The sequence below is a fragment of the Ambystoma mexicanum genome, chromosome 3p (genome assembly GCF_040938575.1).
Source record: "Ambystoma mexicanum isolate Mex_15411 chromosome 3p, UKY_AmexF1_1, whole genome shotgun sequence".
Lineage (NCBI taxonomy): Eukaryota > Metazoa > Chordata > Amphibia > Caudata > Ambystomatidae > Ambystoma > Ambystoma mexicanum.
This window is the reverse complement of record NC_090925.1, coordinates 569,681,650-569,704,696: the sequence shown is the minus strand read 5'-3', so window position 1 is coordinate 569,704,696 and position 23,047 is coordinate 569,681,650.

The window sequence follows — 23,047 nt, the reverse complement described above, 5'->3', positions numbered from 1 at the left end:
ATTTCCAGGGGGATGGTGTTCCAATAGGCAGGGCCACAGCAAGAGAAGGCCTGTTTCCTGTTTTTACCCTTGCATGCCTGTTTCCTAGCGATGGCCTTGCCCCTGGAGGAGTGCAATCTGCTTGAGCTACAGTGCATTTGCTGCTCTGTAAGCAGGTATGCGAGCAGTGGTCACCTTATAACTAAGACAGACTGTCTTAAACAATATTACAGCAGAGGTAAAGCCGGTGCAGCTGCATTAGGATGGAAGAAATGTGGTTACATTTCTTATTCTACATTATGAGTCATTCATTAGCATGTTGGGTGGCCCCAAGTGGGTTGAGATATGTCACCGGAATGCCGCTGACGATTGCACTTCCCCCATCAATGTGGGAGATTACCTTGGCCGGAATATGGGTATGAAGTCCTTGGGAGGGAGGAAGGGTTTTATCTTCCAGAGAAGGATTAGCTGCTAATAGGCCCCATGGTCCTTTTTGTTGATATATTGTTGGAAGGAGGTAAGACTGACTTTAGTGAATGAAAGTGATGTTGCAGTCAAGGACAGGTAGGATGTGAAGTTATCAAGGTGCTTGTCATTTAGCCACCTTTGAACGGTATACTTCTGACAATGGTGACAGAGTAGGACACTTTCTGTCTTTGTGGGATTGTGGGATAGATCTTCAGATATGTACTTCTCATCTAGACTTGGAATGGGGCATGTCAATTCCTGAGGGGTGCGAAGTCCAGGATGTCACTGACTTTTAGGTACATGTTGGTATCACCTGCAAATCGTTCCAGTGAGATGTTGTGGTCATCAGGAACTGATCACAATGGCTCCATGTATAGACTAAGGATGACTATGGATAGTATTGAGGTCTGTGCGACCTAGCAGGTAACCTGGCAGTGGCCTGACCTGGATGGCTTGTTTCCTGTTCAAGAAATAAAATACAAATCAGTTAATAAATGTCCCCGAGAGGCCCATTCTGTTCACAAGCAGGCTGGTCACCAAGTGTAGTTCAACCATGTTGAATCTAGCAGAGGGGTGGACCATGAGTCATAAAACGTCTGTGTCATTCATATCATTGGTTGGCAATTGCCTTCTCAATTATTTTTTCAAGTGAATGGGTGATCAGTGATTGATCAGTAGTACACAAGATTGTCTGGATTTTCCTTTGTTTTTTTAGGCTAGATCTGATTAGGCCTGCCCCTATGCTGCTTAAAAAGAAGTCTTGTGTGTGTGAGGTATTTACTATTATGCTGAGGAGGCGACAGGGTGGCACCCTTGATACGCACTAGGATGGCAGCGGGGCATCTTTGTTCATGGTTGTTTAAGTGATGCAAGGGTGACATAAGATACTTGGGGTTGCCGGGAGAGAAGATGAATCAGGATATATTATGCACTGTGGGATCAAGAGTGAGGGGGTGACACTATGGATCTGTAGTTTTTTGTTATCTATCTTCTTGATGAAAAAGTTGTTAACATTATTGCATTTTCCTGTAGGCTCTGGATATGTGCAGTGGTTTTGAGCAGTGTTTGACTGCTGTGGAGAGAGATTTTCCCCTGTTGGCAGTTGCTGAGACAGTTTAGGGGTAATTGGCCAATTGGCTTCGATGATGAGAGGCCAGTGCATACTGCTTGCGGCCTTGAAGGTAAGAAACTCTTTATTTATCTGAATTGTATGCCAGCGTTTTTTGAGTGACCAGATGGTGCGCTTAGAGTTGGTTAGTTCATTCATGTATCTGGGGTCAGAGGGTTTAACCCTGATACGAGGTGGTTTCAAGGGGCCATGTGCGTCAACTAGTTGTGTTAAGAGAGCAGCAGTGGGGGCTTTTGAGGTGGATATTAATTTCTTCTTTGTCTTCCAGGGCGACGACCTTAAAGGAGTGACTCAAGGGCATTATGGGATTACCCTGCCCTTTATTGGATGGGAGGGTGTGTGGAAGGAAGATGGGGATGGTGGTGTAGTCTGCAAAATCAGATGAGTTAGGGATAAGAGATTGTATCAAGGGGGATCTAAGAAGACATGGTCAAATGTGCTGCCTTTGATTTGTGTGGAGTTTGTTTAGTCAGTGATGGATTCACCTCCAGGAAACTGAAGATTTCCCTCTGGGCCTCTTCCCCATGGACCGCTTTTGTGTGGGTACTGTGATTTTCTGCTCCTCTAACCCTCTCTTCCAGTCACCAAATACCTTTCCTTCCAATTCTCCTGATCCCCCACATCCATTTGAAGCCAAGAGTGTTTTAAATCCTCCATTCTGCTATTCCTCAATCTTAACTAATGTTTTATATCTTTTTTATTGTGCTTATTTATTTTGTGATGTCTATGTGCTATAAAAGTAACCATCTGGACCCTTTTTCAAAACTGTCCTGGGCAGATAACCTCCATGTTCTGCTCAGTAGGGTTGACTTTCTCACACAGTGTAAAATGATGGCACTTTGAAAAAAAACTCCAGTGCCACATTTGGTTCCCAGCCTACCCCTGGGGTTAGTATGTGCTATGTTATTTCCAGGGACTCCATAAGGTGGAGCAAAGCATCCATGGTGCTTTAGTGGCTTGGATCCCTGGTAAAATGATGTAGCCAAGGAAGATGTTTGTTGAGTTAGCAATTGTTGCCGAGGCAATGTCTTGCTGGTATGTCCTACACCTGTGAGGTGGGCAATTGGTCTGTTTATGTGATAGTGGAAGGTGGCATGAGGGAGCTTTAAGGAGTTCATGGCTATTTGGATGAGCATAGTAGCATTGCAGTCTGACTTTTGGATAACGGCTATGCCTGCTTTACCTTACCTTACCAGTTCAGTAAACATGTTGGATGCTGTACTCAGGTGGGATAGGAAGACAACGACGTGGGTAGAGGGGTCAGGGAAGCCAAGTGTCCCTGATTAAAAGTGGCAGTGAGTTCATGTGTTGTGATGAGGTTGGTGATGTTAGAAGCACGATGGGTGGCTTAGTGTGCTTAAATGAGCATTAAGCTGAGATAGTGGTGAGGTGGCTAAGATGATGTTTTGATGAGGGGGATATGTTCAGATTGAGATCATTTGTAGTAGGTTGGCATAGTGAGCATCTGTGATCATGTGTCCTCATGAGTGTGGGAGTGGACTCTGGCTGCAGGAGACATAGAATAATGTCTGCCTGTTGTTGGAGAGACATAGGTTCTATCCCATGGCCCATTCAGGCCCTAACAACCACAGGCAGGCAATTTTATGTTCTTGTTCACAGGCACAAACAGGGAATGGTCATGTCTTCGTTGGGAGGCACAAACTGGAAACGTCCTGAGCTTTGTCCTTAGCTGAGGATGCCAAGGAAAGCAGATTGGCTGGTGACCTCAAGCATATGTTCCCATGGACACCCCTCTGAGCCTGGTTGAAGGGCAATGCAAGGGGGAGAGAAAACAAGCCCTAAAATAACCAGCATTTGATCTGAAACATTGGAGTAGTCAGAGCTTCTCACATGACCAGAGACATTCCTCTGATACTGTTGGGCATGCACTGCAAAAGAGGGGAAAACCAAGTTCTTAGTTAAGTAGCCATTGTTTCATACGAAATGCTGGAGGAGGTGGATCTAGTCACTATTTGGCACAAAAACCTGGAGGAGATGGAGTTGGTCACAGGGCCAGGGACACAACTCTGAGCCTGGATGAAGGCGTTTCTTCTTCAACAGCTGAATTTCTTTTTTATGGAGAGAAAATGGATGAAAATCGCCAAAACCCAAATTTCTCAAACAACATTCTTTCATATCCATAGATACCTTATGGGTCTCTTCCTGGTGTCACTCACATCCCAGCGTCCAAAGAATTTCTATTGAGATTTTCCTAGTATGTTGAATGAACTTGTTGAGTTTTCTTGATCCGAACGCAAGTATAAACCACCAGTGCAATGTTTTAATCGAGAATTGAACAAAAGATCTAATTATGATAAAAACATTGCCACTGCAAATAAAATGATGCGTCGAGACATAGCTCTGTTACTTTATCCTGTGCTAGGTCTATCTGTAAGTGATGACACCATTGACAAATAAAATCAATTAAGTATACTTACCGTCATTGGCTGATTGCTTATAAAAGCAGGAGTGAGCTTGAGCTCTGAAAATAAATTCCACTCTTAGCTGAGCGAAACAATTTTGTGGAAATATGGCAAGTCATAACACATTCAAAAGATAGAGACCTCCCAATAAATTATGTTTCTGAACTTGATTTTGAAAAGTACATCCAGTCCACCTCTATAGGCTTATCAGAAGCTAGAGTAGCATTGCCGGAGAGTTCTCAGGAATTACCCAAAAGGCCACTGCTGGGGTAGCTCACCAAGTGATCATAGGCACCCCTGCTCTACTTTGAGCAGATCCCTCAAAGTATCCCTGAGAGGGAGAAGGCCAGGAGATCTTTGAAGTCTAAGATGGGAATTTGACACACTTCCCTGTTTTGGGGAACCCTTGAACTTCCCTTGAACAGCCTAATTGATGGTCCATTCCCTACTCATCGCAGTAGGAGTGAGTGTTGCCTTTGTGCAGTCGGTATTGGTAAGATTTTTTAAGCTGAGGTACTGACTTTAAAACCTCATAAGCCCCTTATGACTCATCATCTGACTTTTGACCTCAAAGCTGTCCCTCAAGCTAGTTCTTGATTAAGCTCCTCAACATTGTATCATGTGCTTGTTCCTCCTCCCACTCCTAGACAACTGATGAACTGTGGTCGTCACACTCCCAGGCTATCAATGTTTCATAACCTTGAGGGAGCCGCCAACTTCTTCTCATTCCTCTATTCAGTGAGTGTTCACTTCCGCCAAATTGTCATGCTCTCTCTCCACATTTCGCTTCTGCATCTAGATCAATCACCTCTGTTCTCTAACCCTCCTCTTTCATCTTTAACTCTTCCAAAGGCATCTGCTCTCGTTCTTCCTCCTTTCTTTCTCCTCTCTCATGATCTTCACTGCCTCCAACCTTTTCTGCTTTCTCTCCCAACCTTGATGTTTAACTGCTCCAATGTCTGCTCTCACTACCAGTCCTCCTCATTCAAATAATTCTACAGCTTCACCACCTCCAGCACCTTCAGTCTCTTTGCACCTCTACCACCTCCTGCACCTTCTTTGCTTTCACCCCTACATTGCTCTCACTGCTTCACTACTCCAACTCCCCTCATTAGTTTCCACCCTTGTTGTTTTATATCCCCAGGTTCCCTCCCTGTGGGCAAGCTCCTCCCCCGGGCCTGGTTCTGAATATTGCAGGCACTTAATGAATTTCCCTGTTCAGGTGTGTTTGATTCCGTTGTATGTGCTTTCTCCAGATGTGGAATAATCTTCTAAAAAGTTGGTATGCCATCTTTGTTTTGTCATAGTTGTGAATGTTTGGTGGAATGGTGGAGTGCAGATACCAAACCCCTTGGTCAGAGCAAACCCTTGAACAGCCTAATTGATGGTCCATTCCATATTCATCGCAGTAGGAGTGAGTGCTGCCTTTGTGCAGTCGGTATTGGTAAGCTTTTCGCTCATAACATTAGCAACCTCTACACCCAGGCACCCTGATATTGCAGGTATTGGGTTAAAGGGCGTGTGAACCCCCTGGAAGTAATGTCAACCAGCATTTCAAAGGGACAGGTCATATAGGGTTCTCAATGTGATGAGCCCTGCGTGCCAATTTATGTTCTATGGTAGGGACCAGGGGATCCTCCCCTTATTGCCCCCACCCTCCACATCATGTAGCGAGTGGTATAACCTAGACCCCTGAACCATCCCTATGCCGGCAGCCATGAACAGGTAGGGGACATTGTCACACTACTTTGGAACATGGGGATAACAATGATCTTTATTTGCGTCACTAATTAGCACTCCTCCCTACCTTTAGTAGCCTTGCATAACACAAGCCCCACCACCCGAAAACCACCCTACCCCCCCACTCCTCATAAAAGGCTGAAAATTCCCAATGGGCAACATTTTATGGAATGAATCAATAAAGTTGTCCGAAATGAAGAGAGCTCATAATCAGGCAGCACAATCTGGCAATGACAAAATGGAAAAATAAGGATCATGGGCTGTGGGAAAACTAGGGGATGAAAGGTAGGTGGTGTCAGGAGGAGGAGAAACAATACCCATCAACATGTATAGAGCAGTGAAAAAAAAGAGTGCCTTGCATGGGGCAAGTGTTAGGAGAGAAAGCCTCAAGGCACCCACTCACAGGAAGGGGGAACGGATAGTCAAATTCAGGAGCATCACAAATATAAGGGTCCTAATCACATAGCACAGCAACAAGATGGTGAAGTGTGGGCACAGTAATAGTGATAGAAGAGGAGAAACAGTAGGTCATGGGAATAGTGGTGCTATGAAGTGGAACTGTACTGAAACTGAAACGTCAGCTATAATTAGGGATGCAAGAAGGGTAAGGCAAAAGAATGGGGTAGTAGTACATTGATAGAGAAGCTGTTGTAGTTAGAAAAAGACGAAACCCAGATGTCATAGTAAGAATCTATACTGTGAGTTTTCTGGCTCTAGGAGTTCTAATTATATAATTCTTCCTTCCCCTATTGTTTGAATGATCTGAAAGAGAGTTGTCAGGAACCCCCCCCGCCCCCACCATTGCATGAGATATTAATATGTTTCTGTTTATTATCTAATGGTAAAAGGGAGACTTATTCACTCCACCCCTTTATTTGAACATTACAATATAGAAACTTGGTTTGTAAAGAATGGGACTACTTTGGTTACTAAATGCTTATCAAAGTCTTTAATCTATACATCCATGCGGATCATCATACTTATAACCCCCGATTTTTACATCAGCTGCTACCGTCAACCCCGGGAATGTTAACATTTTCGTCCACTTCTTCTGGAAAACACATTATAGACCACGACTTCTCTGAATCTAGACACATCGACACGGACTTTTCATTTCACTGGCAATTTAAAGGCAGTCAGAGATGGTGCTGGAATCATGACCCCTGACATCTAGCAGTTTTAACTGTACCATAAGATATAAATAAGGACACTGATAGATTTGCACAAACCTTACACAACCAGAGAACACTTTATCCCCCTGCCTCCAAATTCAAACAACCACAGCCTGCCTAACAATTTTCCACAGTACCTGGTCTATCTAAGATGACCAGATTTGAGTGCTTCTCCCTTGACAAATACATATGCACAGAGACTATCATTTATATTGGTCATTGAAGTAATGGGGCTCTCAGGCTCACACACCACGCTGGAATCAGGAGGTAAGTTACAGGTACGTTTATTCCTGACTGAGCACAGGTAAGTCAGATGATAGAAATGCTGGGACATCCGCCCCAGCCAGCACAGCAACTCCAACTGTCACTGTAGTAACCCATAGAACCCGGTCACACCAACACTCCAGGTTCCATATGACATCAGCATCCTGTATCCACACACAGATGCCCATGTGACATCACCATCTTGCAGCCGCACACAGATGCCCATTACAACAGTCATCCTTCATTTTAATGTTTGCAGTCTATCCTTTGTGCAACCATTTGAAATATCTAGGAGATGGGCTCCAGTATGCTTGAATATGGCTCAGTAATATTATATATTATTGTTGGCCTCCTGCTTTTGTATACCCTGTGTATCTGGACCTCTGTGTGTTCTCTCAAATTCTGCTGCTTCAGACCCTGTGTCGCTGTTTCCAATTCCAGACTCATAGGATGTCTTGTTCTAGTTTGTTCTTCTTTAGCAATGTGGTTGTATTATGCTGTGTGCTTGACTCCTCCTCTTTTCCAGCCTCATTCTTGTCTATTGGCTTTGAGTTCTTTGATGCCATTTCCCTGTTACATTGTGTAAGCCCGCATTTTCTGTGGGTTTTCAGTGAGCATGGAATATGTGTCACATTACTATGGCTGTCATGTTTGTTCACACTCTCGTATCATTTTTTCATGCATACAGGGGTTTTCATTTTGGCGCACATGAAAGGGTTGAGAACGTGGATGGTGGGCTCCACCAGTAGGCGGAGCAGGGTTGTCTGTGAGGTGATTTCACCTCGGAACTGTCACGGGCCCCCGTGCTGGCAGAGAGAGTTGAAGAGCCCCCATGCAGGATAAGTGGCCGGAGGGGATTGTTAGGGTGAGTTCAACTGAGAGGCGGATGAGAGGAGCTCAAGCCTGCCACTGAGGGCATCCCAGCCCTCTGGAGTCCAGTGACAGTCCCTTTCACTAGGCTGTCCGCCTGGCATAAGCCAGTCTCTCTCCCCCACCTGGGGTCGAGGGTGTGTGCGGGGTCCTTTGGTTAAGGGCGCACTTAGTGGGTGATTTTCCACCGGCAAGCCACCGCTACCTAGAGAGAGAAAGAGCGGGGCAGTATTGCGTGAACATTATTGAGTCAGGTAGGAGAGGGAAACACTAAGAATGGGCCCGAGCACTGTGTGAGCTGCCTGCCGGCGTACACGTGGGCTGTGGAATGCCCTAATGGATGGCAAATTTCTCCTCTCGGTTTGCATGTGGGACGCTGAGAGGGATGTAAGGTAACCTCTGCTCCGTGTATAAGGGGTTTTGGAGGACTTTGAGGATGCTGTGAAAAAAGCACTGTGGTGCCCTGAGGGGGTTGGGCCACCATGATGCTTGAGGGGTCGCTCGTATTTCTCAGGTGGCCAGTCCTTGGTCTATGCTGGTATTGTGGGGGATTGACCCGAGGGGGACTGTGATTTACACGCCCCGTTAGTGGTATTTTTCACCCGCTCTGGGGTGCAGAACACGATACTTCCCTCTGGGATGGTTTATCCAAGGGGTTTGTCCTAATGTGGTACTGACGAAGGGATACAGCCTGGTATCTAGACTGGGGAGTTGTGACGAAATGCTGTGGAAGTATGGAACTTCCCAGTGGTAGTCTTTATCTACCTGTGTGAGGAGGGAGTGGATTCAATCAAGTTGAATATGTATTTACCAAAAGTGAAGGCACACTTTCTCATGTGATCTACATGATATATGTGAATAGGTATTTACCAAAGGTGAAGGCGCACTTTCTCATGTGATCTACATGATATATGTGAATATTTATTTACCAATGGTGAATGCGCACTACCTCATGTGACATACCTGATATATTTGAATATTTCTTTACCAAAGGTGAATGCAAACTTGCTCATGTGACCTACAGGATCTATTTGAATATTCATTTACCAAAGGTGAATGCGCACTTTCCTCAAGTGACTGCTGTGATAAAAAGGAGTGTATTTAGTCAACCATGTTGAATGCACACGGTCTCAGGGGATCTCTCTGAGTTATATGGAGATTAATTGAACCAAGGTGTATGCCAAACTTTCCAGGTGCTAATGTTTAAATATATGAATAGATGTTCAGCAAATGGGAATGAATCGGGTCCCAAGGGCCCCACAGGACCCACTGAGAAAAACCTAAGACAGAAAATGTGTAATTTATCATACCAAAAGTGATTAAATGAAAACTGTTGAACATTATTACTTTCCTGTATTATTCTAGAGAGCCTCAGTTAGAATGCTCAGTAATGTAATATGACTAAGTGTAACAAGGATTGGTTTCACTGAATCAAATATATATATAAACGAAAGTGTTCCCGCTTGTTAAAAGAAGCCAGACTCTGCCTGTTTATTTAATCAGGGGCCCTGGTCTAGCTGTCTCACATATGGGTGAACCTCCCCTTGGCCCTTACTAAGGTCCATCCACCTTTCCCCCGGGTACTCCTGGTATGCATATGTGTGCAGTCAGGTCTCCCACAGGTTGCAGTCCAGTCATACATATACAGAAATCAAATAAACAAGGAAGAGGCACCTTACACTTATTTTCCACAATGATGCCTTGCATAGCAGACTACTCGGCCTGCGGGGGTGAGTCTGATCTAGGAATTCCTCTACAGTGGTGTGGAAACATTGCAGAATTGTGTTTTCCTGTCTCTATTATAAATACACTGACTCCAGGACAGTTTCTAGTGAGATTTCTTGTATATCTGTTAGTTTTTATATAGTTTGTTTCCAAGTGTATTAGGTCATAGAGTTACTGCTAAGCAACCTAATGTTGTATCCGGTCTTTTCTGTCTTTTCTTTCTCAACCCCTTTTCTTTCCACTGTCCTGTCTCTCCAGCCCTTTATTTAGTTGCAATTCCTCCAAGTGGTGACTCCAAGTCACAGTCCCCTTTTCCTTTCAATCGTTTCCATGATTACACACCGCCCTTACATCTGCTTTCAATGTGCCCTCTCTTTTGACTTGTGTCTGTTTGAGTACATTATTTATTTTTAACAAGTGTGCCAGTTAGCTAATTGGAGCCAGTGAGTCAGAGGAGGCTTGCGAGCAGACACATCATGGTGCCTTGCATACAGAAAACCCTTCAGTTCTCTTTCAGAATAAAGATGTTGAGTCACTGAAAAAGATCAACTGCTGCAGTACGGTTTTACAATCTCCCTGCAAGTTTCCATGTGAGGTTACACTCAGGCAGTGACCAAGCTATACATTCTCTATAGTTCTTATCATATATACTCTTCATTCGTTACTCCGTTCTCTGGCTCTGTTGGAACATGCCACTTCTATTATCTCCTGCTTTGTATCTTAGCATCTGTCTATCCTTTCAGCCTTTGTTATGCTCTCGTTACAAGTTAGTCATAATAACGTTATTTTCCGCTTTCTGTCTGGATTCCATGTCAGATCGCAGTCTGTTCCAGTCAGATACTCCATTCCAGTTCTTATCTCATTCTAATCCATGGGTGTAGTTTAGGCCTTTTCTGCAGTGTTATTGTAGCTTCCTATGGTCTCAGCTGTACCTCCTTCCACATTTCTGTGTTTATGTCCTGCATGGTGACCTTTCCTACCTGGTTTCGCCAATGGGTATTGATATTCACCTTCTGACGCTCTACGTTGCATGGGATGCCTATCATGTACAGTTACCAATCAAACAAGGCCTTTACAAATGAGATATTTTGAACCTACATTGCGAAAAAGAATGTTGGCAAACCGAACGTATAAGTTGGAATAGCGTAAAACGCTTAAAAAAGGGATAAAGGGGTGTAAAAGCGGGAGAAGGGGAGGAGTGCTGAAGAAGTGGAGAGGGAGTTATTGGTTGAAACCCCCAATTTAAAAAAGGCACAATCAGAACTCTCAAAACAAAGAAAAACTTTGGCAATTAAAGCACATTCTCATTAAAGGGCAATTTGGATGTATGACACATTACAGTTTCCTGTACATAGCATATGACTCTTTTCCTAGTATACACTGTTAGCTTGGGCATTTGAGGCTGCACTTGAAATACAATGACAGTGTCTGGCTGTGTGAGGGTGTATTTTTTCAGAATGACTATAAGTGTCATTTAAGTTTATAAGTGCCATGAGATGGGTGCACCTGGACATTGGAAGCTACACTTGGCATATTAAGGCAGCAAGAGGGCATGCATTTAGGATGTAATGATAACATCTGACCTATAAGATTGATTGTCATACAATGGCAGCAACGCGCCACATACATCTGTTCTGGGATACAAAGACAACGCTCTTGGCCCATGATGCTTCATCTGGGTGATCCTGTGGCAAATAACTCCTTCAACCGGTCATAGCATGACAGCATGAATGACAACAGTAATACATTGTTGGCAACTGAAAGAACATGTGTTCTGTTATATCAACTTTGCCAGTAAATGACCACTTCAACTTCTCCTTCGTTTCAGAGTGCACATGTTTCTCTTCACTTGTAATCCAGGTAAGGGAACTACCGACCGTTTTTTGTCCAATCATGATGAAGCTAAAGGTGATCCCGCTCTGATCCTGTTCAGTCTAGGAGGACATTGAGCCAGGAGACATGCTCTACAGATCAAAGTAAGTCTCTTTAAATCGCAGACATCACAGCCCATTCACAGAACGCCATACAAGCGCACATCGCACATACATTGCCAAACCACAGAACCTCCTCTCCATACCACTGGTTCCAAATCATGCTACACATGCCAAACATGCATGCAACACATATTCAGCTATTCCATGCTGCAGACATTATTTACCTCAGGAAGGGTACGATCCTAGACATCCTTATCTATTCATGTTCAGCATGCAAAACACTAGAAGAGGAAAACTGAAGGATGACTGGCGCTCGTGAACATGAACTCATGGACCTCATGGAGCTCTACACCTTTCACCTACAACCTTTCGCTCACACATGTACATGACCCTCCGCATTCCACTTGATGTATTATCCTCCAACATGAACTTACTTGAGGAAATCATTGCAGAAAACAACTATCAACCACTTAATCAATATTTTTCTCAGAGATTTAATGTTCCCAGACACTCAAGCCACCCAGAAAACTGAGCTACTTAATACCATGACTAATCGCGTTGTCCAGTCTCAGATAAAGGCCTACTTATTCTAAGATGTCTCTGCAGCATGTCATCTTTACCTAGAGGGTGCAATGGTGGTATGGCATGCTACATAACTGCATATGTCATTTAATCATCTTAAAATGGCTTCCCACCGAACCCACACACAACAAAGCCAACACATTAATCTTGGTAATATCGTCTGCTACAAACATTGACTACCTACAATATCAGTACCCACAAACGAGATTTTTTAAATGTATTGATTTATTGTGTTCTGGAAGTTAAAACCTTTCACAATATATCAAACATCAACATAAAATACAAATCACAATTTAATCTAACAAAAACAATAATTCTTCACATCATGTTACCTCCAATTCATTATACATCATTAAAACAAATAACATATCTAAAATCAATTCAACATTTATAGTAACATGTATAGTTGCATTCATGTAAAAACAACTAATTAATTATCAAATGACAACTATTTTGTCCAACTGCACAATTCATTTAAAAAACCCTAATCCTAATGAAAACAATTAAAAAAAGTGTCATGTGCTTAATCAGGAAAGTGATCTTTGGTCTAAAAAGCTAACTCTCCCATGGCTACAGTGATTACATTCATGCATCATAATTTAAGGAGCATAAGTCCTGGACGAACGTGCTAAGGTGCTTAATACCCATAGCTTGGGTCCTCAAGAAGCTACTAAAGTGACATACATAGTTGCTCATTGCCTATTTCGTCAGCACTACTATACAGAGCATAAAGCATCAATCCTAACTCGTATTTCCATATTCCACAAGCATGATAAGTGTTTCCTGTAAAAAGGCAACCAGAGCTAAAGTCAAAGATAACTATTTACTGCACATACAACAAACTCAGAATGCCTCATCTCTCAAGGAAGCCTCATTGAGTACACACATTCAATTGTGTTGCACTCGAATATTAGATGTTTTAGTGATTTAAGGCTATCAGATGTTCATAATCTGCATCTTTGCATCATGGGTTCTAACTTTCTTATTGTCCAACAGCTTACAAAGTGTTTAATATATTTAGTCTAAATCAGAATTACAAATAGCAATCTGTTGAACAAATACATGTTTTCACATAGACCATGGGTGTAACCAAGAGTGGGGGATATGTCAAATATTCTCTGAGCTGACACTATTTTAAAAGATTTGACCAATTTACACTCGAATCCCACTCTTTCACTTAACACTTTATCAGATTGTATTTTATCACATTGTGTTTTCCAAATAGTTGATCAGTTTTAATATTCAACTCCTGAAAGTAACCTTCAAAAGTTTTCATTAGTAGTTGTAATCCTAACACATAATTTCTCTGTCGACTCATCCTTCCTAGTTCAAAAAATAGGTTTAGTTGATTGTTGTTTGTAAGAGATATTTTAAATGATATGTTCATGTTAGTCCATTTCACAGTAGACATTAGTGAATGCAATCCTAATTCAAATCTTGTGAGCTCAATAGGTAGGGATGGAGGTAGTTTTAACACTGCACACCACATACATCGTTCGTCACACCTAACCATTTCAAATTCTCTAGGCTCTACCAGTTCTAATCCATACGTCAGAGCTCGCATGCCTTTCACTGTATAAAACTCCAGCACAGGTTATAAAGAGAATTCACAATATTTTCTTAAAATCTGTTAAATAAAAATATCAAATTTTGTATTTAGTTAATCCTTAATCAAGACTATTTGATTTCTGTTTGCAATAAATAAACACATTATTTGGCATTGTCCTATGGTTTGCCTTCAATAAACCATCTATACCCCTCAAATTACCTTTGTCTCTTGAAGTTGATAATCTTTGTCTTACCAGAGTTTATTTTTAAATTGTTAGAAGCTGAAAGAGCTACCATGATATTCAAACTGCTTTGAATGCCAATAAAAGTATATCATCAGCACAGGAAAGCCAACCTACACGAAGACTGCTGAATTTAGGAGTTGATGCATCTGATAATAGTAGGGCATCTTGGAAATCTGCAATATGTAAATTAAAAAGGCATGGAGTCAAAACACATCCCTGCCTCAAACACACTTGGGTTTTGTCCTCCTTTGTTAAGGATCCCTTACTATGAAGCTGCATCTGTAATGACGTGTCAGTATGGAATACAATCAGCATGTTTAACAGACTGGGTGGGATTTTCCACGTTGTGAGTTTTTTGATTCTGGTGTAAGCAGTCAAAGGCAGCAGACATGATTAAGCAGGCTCAATACAAAGCTGTACCTTTTGCACCAACTGTCCGTCTCTGACAGAAATCATAAACAAAACCATTCAGGGGCTTGCCCATGTATTTTCTGAACCCTGTTTGAAAGATGCCGAGTCTGTACGTAGCCTCAGCCCAGTAGTATAGATCCTTCAAAAACAAAGGCTCAGATTACCTTCCTACCAACATCAATCGGAGAAATTAGTTAATAGTAGTTGGTGAGGTACCTGTTCTTTTTTATAGATTGGAACAATAACAGCATTATGTCATGAGTTTGGATAGATGATCTCCTGGAACATCAATATTACAGTCCAAAGCTCTGTGTCATTTCTGAAAACTGCATTGAACAGGCCATCCAAGCCACCGGCCATGTAGATTTTTAATCTGCCCAATCTAGGTTCCAGCTCATCCCTGTCAAAATGTATCACCCACGGCCTCAATACATAGTCGGCAAAGATTTTTTGGTTAGTATTTACTGAACCATAATGATTGGAAAAATAAGTACCCCATCTCATGGCATCAATAAGATTTTGTTGTTTTGATGATTAATTTAAAATATCATATTTTAATAGTGAACACACCCCCTTATTATCATTTTGTAGTACCCATTTGAAAGTCTTTGGCCCTCTCTGATGGAGATACTTATTTTATGCCTTTTTAGCCAGTTGTTGTAATGTTTTTTGTAATTTTATTAGCGTTAGGCATTCATTTAAATCACTCTTACTACAAATACTAATTTTCTGAAGAAGGGCTCTAAGCTCTCGCTTCCTGTTCTTTATCTCTTTATGAAAGACCTGATTGTGTTGTTGTTCTGGACAGGGTTTACATTTACATATCACCTTCTGTGGTAATTCCTGTGACCATTGACAGATGCTATCATTATATTCCATAGGGTTACAACCTTTCTTTTTGTTATATTTGGACCAATTCTCCCACTACCCCTTTAACAAAATGATTCAAGTTGGAGACATTGGCAAGAGTACACTTCAATCGACAGCCCTGTTGATTTACCTTTAAATTTGAGTCATAACTTGCCATCGGTATATGAAAGCTGAAAGAGGAAGAGAGGGTCACCACTACTTGTACATGGTCACAGAATTCTGATAAAGTGCATTGCTCATATAATGGTCTAGATAAAAATACAAAAACAATTATGGAGTGAGATTTCCTGTGGAACCAAGTTGGTTGGTTCAGAATATCGCCCTCAATATTTCCATTCAGTTTTACCAAATTCAAATTATGAAAGAAGTCAGCCCATAACTGTCCTTTAGACAGCAACCTTCCCTTTCCGGAAACCTTATCGGTGTCTATTCTCAAAGTGAAAATAGACCCTTGGTCCTCATCTGTCAGTAATTGGGGGCAATAGCAATTGAAATCTCTGGCACATAAGATATTCTCTGAGCCTCCTTGAGAAATCCCCAAATTTAATGTATCAACAAACTTAGTCTGAACTGAGTCTTCGCACTCTTGATTCGAATTAGTATGAATATGAATGAACAGAAAATCCTTCTGTTTATTTCCAATCTCGTCAGCTAATATTACTGCTAAAAATGAATTGAAGAGAAAATGGAACTCTATCGCTGATACTTTAAAATAATTGATTAGTGCAATTAAAATGCCCCCTTGTGGTCTACCCAGTTTCCCTTTGGTTACCTTTCTTAATACTACTTCAAACCCATCTATGACTGGTGGGGTGAGTAACCATTCTTTGCGAGAGAGAAGAATGTCAAAGTGTGCCAATGTATCAGACATGATAGCAGACAAAGTGTTTCAGCTTAGAATCCATAGCTTCTGTGTTTCAACAGCCTGGCAGTTGCTTCTTAAATGATTGTAGAAAGGATGACAACAAGTACCAGGAATCTGCATCACTGCTTGGCTTGATGCCCCCTGTTCTTTCACAAAAGAGGAGCCTCAGATTCTTGGAAAATATAACTGTGAATGTTTCCAGCTTCTTTTTACAGGTACCCTCCTCCATTCCAGTACTATTATTGGGTTGTCCTATCATCTCATTCTTATTTTGTATAGCCACCGATCGTGTGATGTCCACCCCTACTTGTAAAATGAGGTCTTGGAGCTCTCAAACCATAGTGCATATCGCCTTTGAATAAAAATGAATAATTACTTTATTTACTTGAAAGTCTGGGTCAAATTCAATCTGCTTAATATCTGAGTTATGTGGGGTATTTTCAGCCCCAGGATACAAGTGAACTGCATCTGGCTAAGTTAGGCCAAAGGTGCAGGAATATGGAAAGCTAACTGTTGGCTGTCAGTAAAAAGGCCAGCATTTAACTCATAACTGCCAAACATATACATATTGCCTTCAGAAAAAGAAAAACACTAATTGGGCCCTGTGTTTGAGTGACAAGGCCAAAAGCCTGAGCCCTACTTCCCATTAAATGTGACAGATGCACTAAAGTGCAGCTTTGCTAAAACAGAGAGCTGCCCTCGAGAAATCTGTGCATTCTGTAACCGTGATTAAACAAGTACCACATCAAAAATTAAACTTCTTTGCCAGGGCAATTCAAAAGACACCCTGGAATGAAGGAGTGACTCTGTTAACCTGCTGAAAAACATTGGCATAAGCAGCACAAGGACAAATGAACAGAAATGTATTGTATTTAACGCAAGATGTAAAGCAGATCTAATGTGAAACGTACAGCATTCAAAAGCACAATATTGTTTTTCTCTTCATAAGTACTGACTTGAGGCTGTGCTGGGACACACAAACTGCCCCCCATCAGCTCACAATGGTGAAACACTCCTTCACCTTTCCATTTGGTCAAACCCCTATGAAATTCAGCAGAGCCAGGAAGGGGATGGCGCTTGGGCCCGAGCAATGGTTTATTGGGGTGGAATGACCACCAGTGAGTAAAGCAAAATGCAGCCCATGGATCCTGAACTTTTTAAAATACTCAAAATTGAATTCAGTTTGTGTTGGAGTTCTGGGCTGGATGATAAGTTGGCATGCAACAGGAGATATTATTATACCAAGAGGAGGAGCTATAACCCTGTGCACAAGGAGATAAGGAAACAAACGTTCAGGCCATTAACCTGGAAGAAGGAATGAAGATGGTCCTATTGCAGACTATGTCAACAGAAGACTGATAACTAGGCCTCCATCCAGGTTCTGGGAGCAGAAATGGCTTATTAATTGAGTGAAACATATGCATGTAATTAAAAAGGTAGCAAAGCTTATATGGAGAAATGTGTTCTTGCAGATATGGTTCATGACTCTCCTCAAAATTTTACTTTGAGAACCAACGTTATAAGATAAAATTTAATTGCAGCTTCCCAAAAAAAGTTATGGATTACAGAGTCAGGAATTTGGTAGCTTATTGAATGAAATATCTGTCTGTGAAATATCATGAGCAGAATATTAATTCGTTCTGTGGAAATCACAACCACCTACCGACACCATACATAGTTCATTGCGATCAGAATGATTAGACCAATTTAGAAATATATAGGTTGTGACCCTTATTGGAAAATTGAAGAAGAGTGTTCTGTTGAAGATTTTAACTTCATGTTTAAGCTGTTCAGAAATACAATTTCAGATGGGGGAGAAAAAACATGGGGCCTAGCGACCGGGTGACCAATCAATGCGAAGGGGTTGGGCCTTGTGTGGGGGGAAGAGCAATCAATGTACAATCTGAATCATTAATAATGAGCCGGCACATTCTTATTTAGACACTTTTGGGATGTTGTTAGGAGGTTTTAAAACTGGACGCACAGTGGAAAATGGGTTCAGACAAGGAAAAGGGAGAATTCTAATTTCCAGGAAGAAAGGTGGAACTAAAATCTGGGACCATCATGACAGAAGGGCTTGGAGGGTCATCCATAACCTGGTTCCATTGCTTCTAAGGCGATGGCCCAGGGTGCCTGATGACTGCTCCTGTGCACAAAACCTGAGAGATTCAAAGTAAGTACATGATTCCAACTTAACCAACCATTGCTGGGGATCTATTTGAATTAATAGACATTAATAAGGTAGGCATTCAGAAGTAGATACCTAGCATTTTCTGATTAATTGATAATGTATTATATTCCTACATAGCTAACAGACACAAGGCCGATCTTGGGGATAGTAAAAATCTCTGGCATCTCTCCTAGTGCCAATAATAATATAGGGCCTCATTACAATGTTGTTGGTCCAGAAACAAGGGTGCCGGTAAGCTCACCGGCACACTTGTTTCCGGATCGTCAAACTCTGGGTCTTGCATCAGTCACGGTAGGCAGACCGGTCATGGAAGCACCAGCACCATTGGCAACAGTGCCAGTGCTTCCATATCCCCTCTCCATTAGAGTTCCATAGGACTCTATGTGAATGGGAACTTACAATTTACCGGTGCCTGTCTTCGCGGCTCGCTGGACTCGTAATGAGCCAGTACCACCGGGAAGTCAGGCGCCGGTTAATTATTATGGTCCAGCGGCAACCCACTGGTAGCACCAGCAGGGTTCCCGCCAGACCCGTAATGAGGCCCATAGTCTTTTAAAGTAATTCTGTATCGCCTACATGCTTTTTGCCCACCTCAACGATCCCCAAAAGGGATGGGTGCATTCAAAAACGAAATTCCAAATTGTTCAACACTCCCTGAACCCAGCATTGAAGTACAAGGGGTCCCAATGGTAAACTGAATCTCTGGGTCTGTGCTGGTGTTGAAAAGCGCAAGCATTGTGAAGCAAAGGGAAGATAGCATATTGAATAGCACACTTTCTACAAATTGAAGGAGGACATCCTCATTATAAAGGTTTTCATTATATGCGAAGAAGAATATTTCATTAAATGTCTGTTGTGATAGAATATTGCTAAATATGGAAAATGTGCAAGGATATCAGCGATAAAGAGTGCTACGCATGCCAATTTCTTTCGTTCTTTAAAAAAGGCTGCTACATTTTATTTAAGTTAGATCACATATAAAGCCCATTGCATAATGAAATTGTTCTGTGATGTTCTAGAGTGCTGCATTAATTCTCTTCATATGAGGAGTATTCTTGTGAGTGGTCCAATTAACTGAAATACTCATTAGAGTTGTTTTCTCTTTATCCGTGACCAGGGAGATAGAGAATAGAAATGGAGAACTGTACACGTAGTTGTGTTTATATGTTATGTCACTTTTGGTTGGAAAAACACATTGTGACTTTAACTTATTTGTAGTGAGAGCATTATCAGGAAGGAAAAGGCTTGAGTGACATGCTGCTTGATACTAATCACTGTGTGAATAAGGGTTGTGTCTATTGATTAAAGAAAACATACATCATATTCTTCCTGCACACCGGCCTGGTTCTTGGCTTCCATATTGTAGAAGGGGTGAGGGAGTACTGTGGTGTTATATGTTTCAAAGGCAGAGTTAGTCAAGAAACTGGTTTGATTATCACTTGGTGTGATGCTCTTGATTGGGGGGATGAAACTCCCCAAATTAACTGTTGCCCCATAAATATATTCTACAGGTGCTGATGTCTTTTAGTCCTGTAATACCACAAAATGCGGCCAACATCCGTCCTCTATTTAGAGGAATCTCCATGTCCTCTTTGAAGTTTGAGTCAGTGACAAGGCGTAGGGAGTGCATTTCAATTATAGATCATCGTATTCTCCCTCCCTCAATGGGCCTTTCTACTGAAGGGAGATGTTTACACGTGCACCCATAATTGGGGGGATGTATTAAAAAAGAGTTCATGTTTAGTATTTCTAAAGTTAAGGAAGTGCATATTAGTACAAATTTAATTGCAGATATTTTCTTGATTAGTTAAAATGGGAAAGAAGGTACTCAGAGAACTATCCTTAGCATGTACTAATGTTTCCACTGTTGTACAATTCTCTATTTCCAAAATCTAGATGTAGTAGCCCAATGGGAAACATTGATACATGCTTGTATTGGCCCTGCTTTATCCACTGGCGTAACAGGGGCCCCGCTAGCACATGTACTGGGAGGGGGCCCCACTTGAAAAAAAATGAATTTTCTTTTTTTTTTCAAAATCTTTTTTTTTGTATTTCTTTTTTAAATCACTTTGCCTTCATAAAGACATTATTTCTCTAACAGAAATAATGTCTTTATGAAGTCAGAGTGACTTCAAAAAGAAACAATCAGCCTCATTACAAGTTACGCTGTAGCCTTGCCGGTAAAACCGCCAAGCTGCCGCCAAACTTGCGCTTTTTTCCAGCATCCGCGAATGGGCAATTACCAGGTCATTACAGCCCCAGTAATTACCCATTTGCGGGCGACGGAAAAAAATGCTCCCCATTCCCATTTGATCCCCATAGGGTTCAATGGGAATGAGGAGATCGGATGCACCGGCACCATTTATAATGGTGCCGGTGCACCCGACATGCTCTGCTCACGGGTGCCGGTATGCCCGCCAGGTCAGACCTGGTGGGCGGGAAGACACCCTTGAGCAGAACTCATAGTTTGCCGGTCTGGTAACAACAGTACCGGCAAGCTTACCGGTACTGTTGTTACCGGACCGGCAAACTTATACTGAGGCCCAATTTCTATTTGAAGTAATAGGGCTCCCCTCAATCCCATGACGTGTATCTGTGAGTGTATGGTGAAAGGGTGCACACAAATGTATGGGTGACTGGGTGTGCGTGTGTGCATGTACGGTGAAAGGTTGCACACTTAAATGTATGGGTGGCTGCCTGGGTGTGCCTGCATGGTGAAAGAGTGCACACTTAAATGTAAGGATGGCTGATGTGCATGCGTGTATATGGTGAATGGTGTTTGTGCTTGTGCTCAGGGGTGCAACAAAACCTACATTTCAGGGGGCTGATGCTTCAAATGTTGGGGAGGCGCTAACTTCACGGGTGGTGGGGGAGGCAAACTTTTTTGTGTGGGGGCATATAACTTCTTTACGCATTTTAATGAGACTATTCTAGTGCAGCTTCAATGTTACAAGCAGTTAACTCTCTCCTTTAAGTGTGAAAGCACCCACTTATGAACTGAGAATGAAAGGTCTCCTGTTCCCTTTCTACACTTCCAATCACTTCCCTGCCATGAAAGTGCCAAACACACATCACAATTTCAATTGCCTAAAAAATGTGGCATTTGAATGCAGGTACTAACAGTGAAATGCTTTACGTTAGTAACTGCTTGGCCCTTGTTAACCCAGGTGCGTTTTAACATCGGTGTCCTGTTCTGTCCGGCAACTGCTCTGAAGGTCAGCCAGGATGAGTCAACATAGCCCAAAATTACTGGGGGCGAGTGCTGCAGCCCAGTCAACTGAATATTGTTAAGACCCTACTTGTGTTTAATGCCTTAATTACTTATTGGTAATCGTCATTACTCCTAGTCCTATTCTTCCTTGTCCCTGTAATTGTGTATGAGGCAGTACTTGCCTCATGCACAAGCACTGGGATGAGGTAGATGTACATGGAGGCAATGCCTGACTTAGCTACCTGCATCTTCATAACTCCTAATCCCACTCTTTCTCGTCCCAGTACTTACCTATGAGGCCAAGAGCCTCAAACATAAGCTCTAGGACAAGGAGGAGGGACGTTAAGGTAATTCTGGGCCACGGAGCTGATTTTGGAGGTTGGGGTAGGGCATGGGGGGGAGAGGGCATGTGTGGGAGGTGGGATTGTGCGATAAATCATAATGGTTGTCCATGTCCAGGCTAAGCAGGCATGATATGTCATATTAGTGGCCAGAGGGGCATTTTGGTGCAGCCAGTCTAGTTATTCCTCAAATTGGTATGCCTTTTTTTTAACTGCGCATTTCTGATAAAGCAGTCCTGCTAAGTGTAATTACCTGGCTAGATTGGCATTTGGGTGCTGCCAGTCTAGCCATTTCTTACTGCAGCATTGTATATTTTTTTGAGCATCTGTGATAACATGATATGATAGAAGTCTATTATAACACGCCTGTACACAGGTGATTCTTGGCGCGACAAGCAATGGAGTGAAGATAGAGGGAGTGACAAGACAAATGATCTTACTAGGCCTTGTGTCATTCAAATCGTGCAAGTGCGAGAATGAGAAATGCAAGGGGAAAGGGAGGGGGGAGTGCAAGGAAGAAGGGTGGGGAAAACAGGGTTGTAATGCCCTGAGTAAGTGCAGCCAGGACAGTGCAGCTCTGAGTAGTGCAAGGTCAACAAGGGACTGTAGGGTTACAGTTACAGTCCCTATGTGCATGGTAGGCCATCAGCAGTGCAAGGGTGACTGATCAAGAAAGAGCCTGGACTCAGTGAGACTCTGAGGGTAGCCAAGCAACCAGTCGGTACAGCAGACAGGTGGTCAGGGAGGTCAGTAGGGGAGGGAGAGAGCAAAAGCAGAGGAGAAGAGGAAAGTTTTGAGCTGCTTCCGGACATCAGGTGGTCCGCTAAAGTTTGAGAGGGGCAGGGAGGCCGTGCCAGAGGGAGGCATCTGCAGAGGAGAGAGATCTACCACCCCCACTCTCTGCCTGAAGAAGCATTTAGCCCTTAGAGAGTTGGTGGTAGCCGGTGGAAGGGCTAGAGAAAAAAGGTATTTTGGAAGAGAGCGTTGGTTGTAGAGTGGGCCCGACCCCAGAAAGCCTTGTGGACAATGCAAAGGGCCTTGAACTTTATTCTTGCAACCACCGAGAGCCAGTGGAGAGA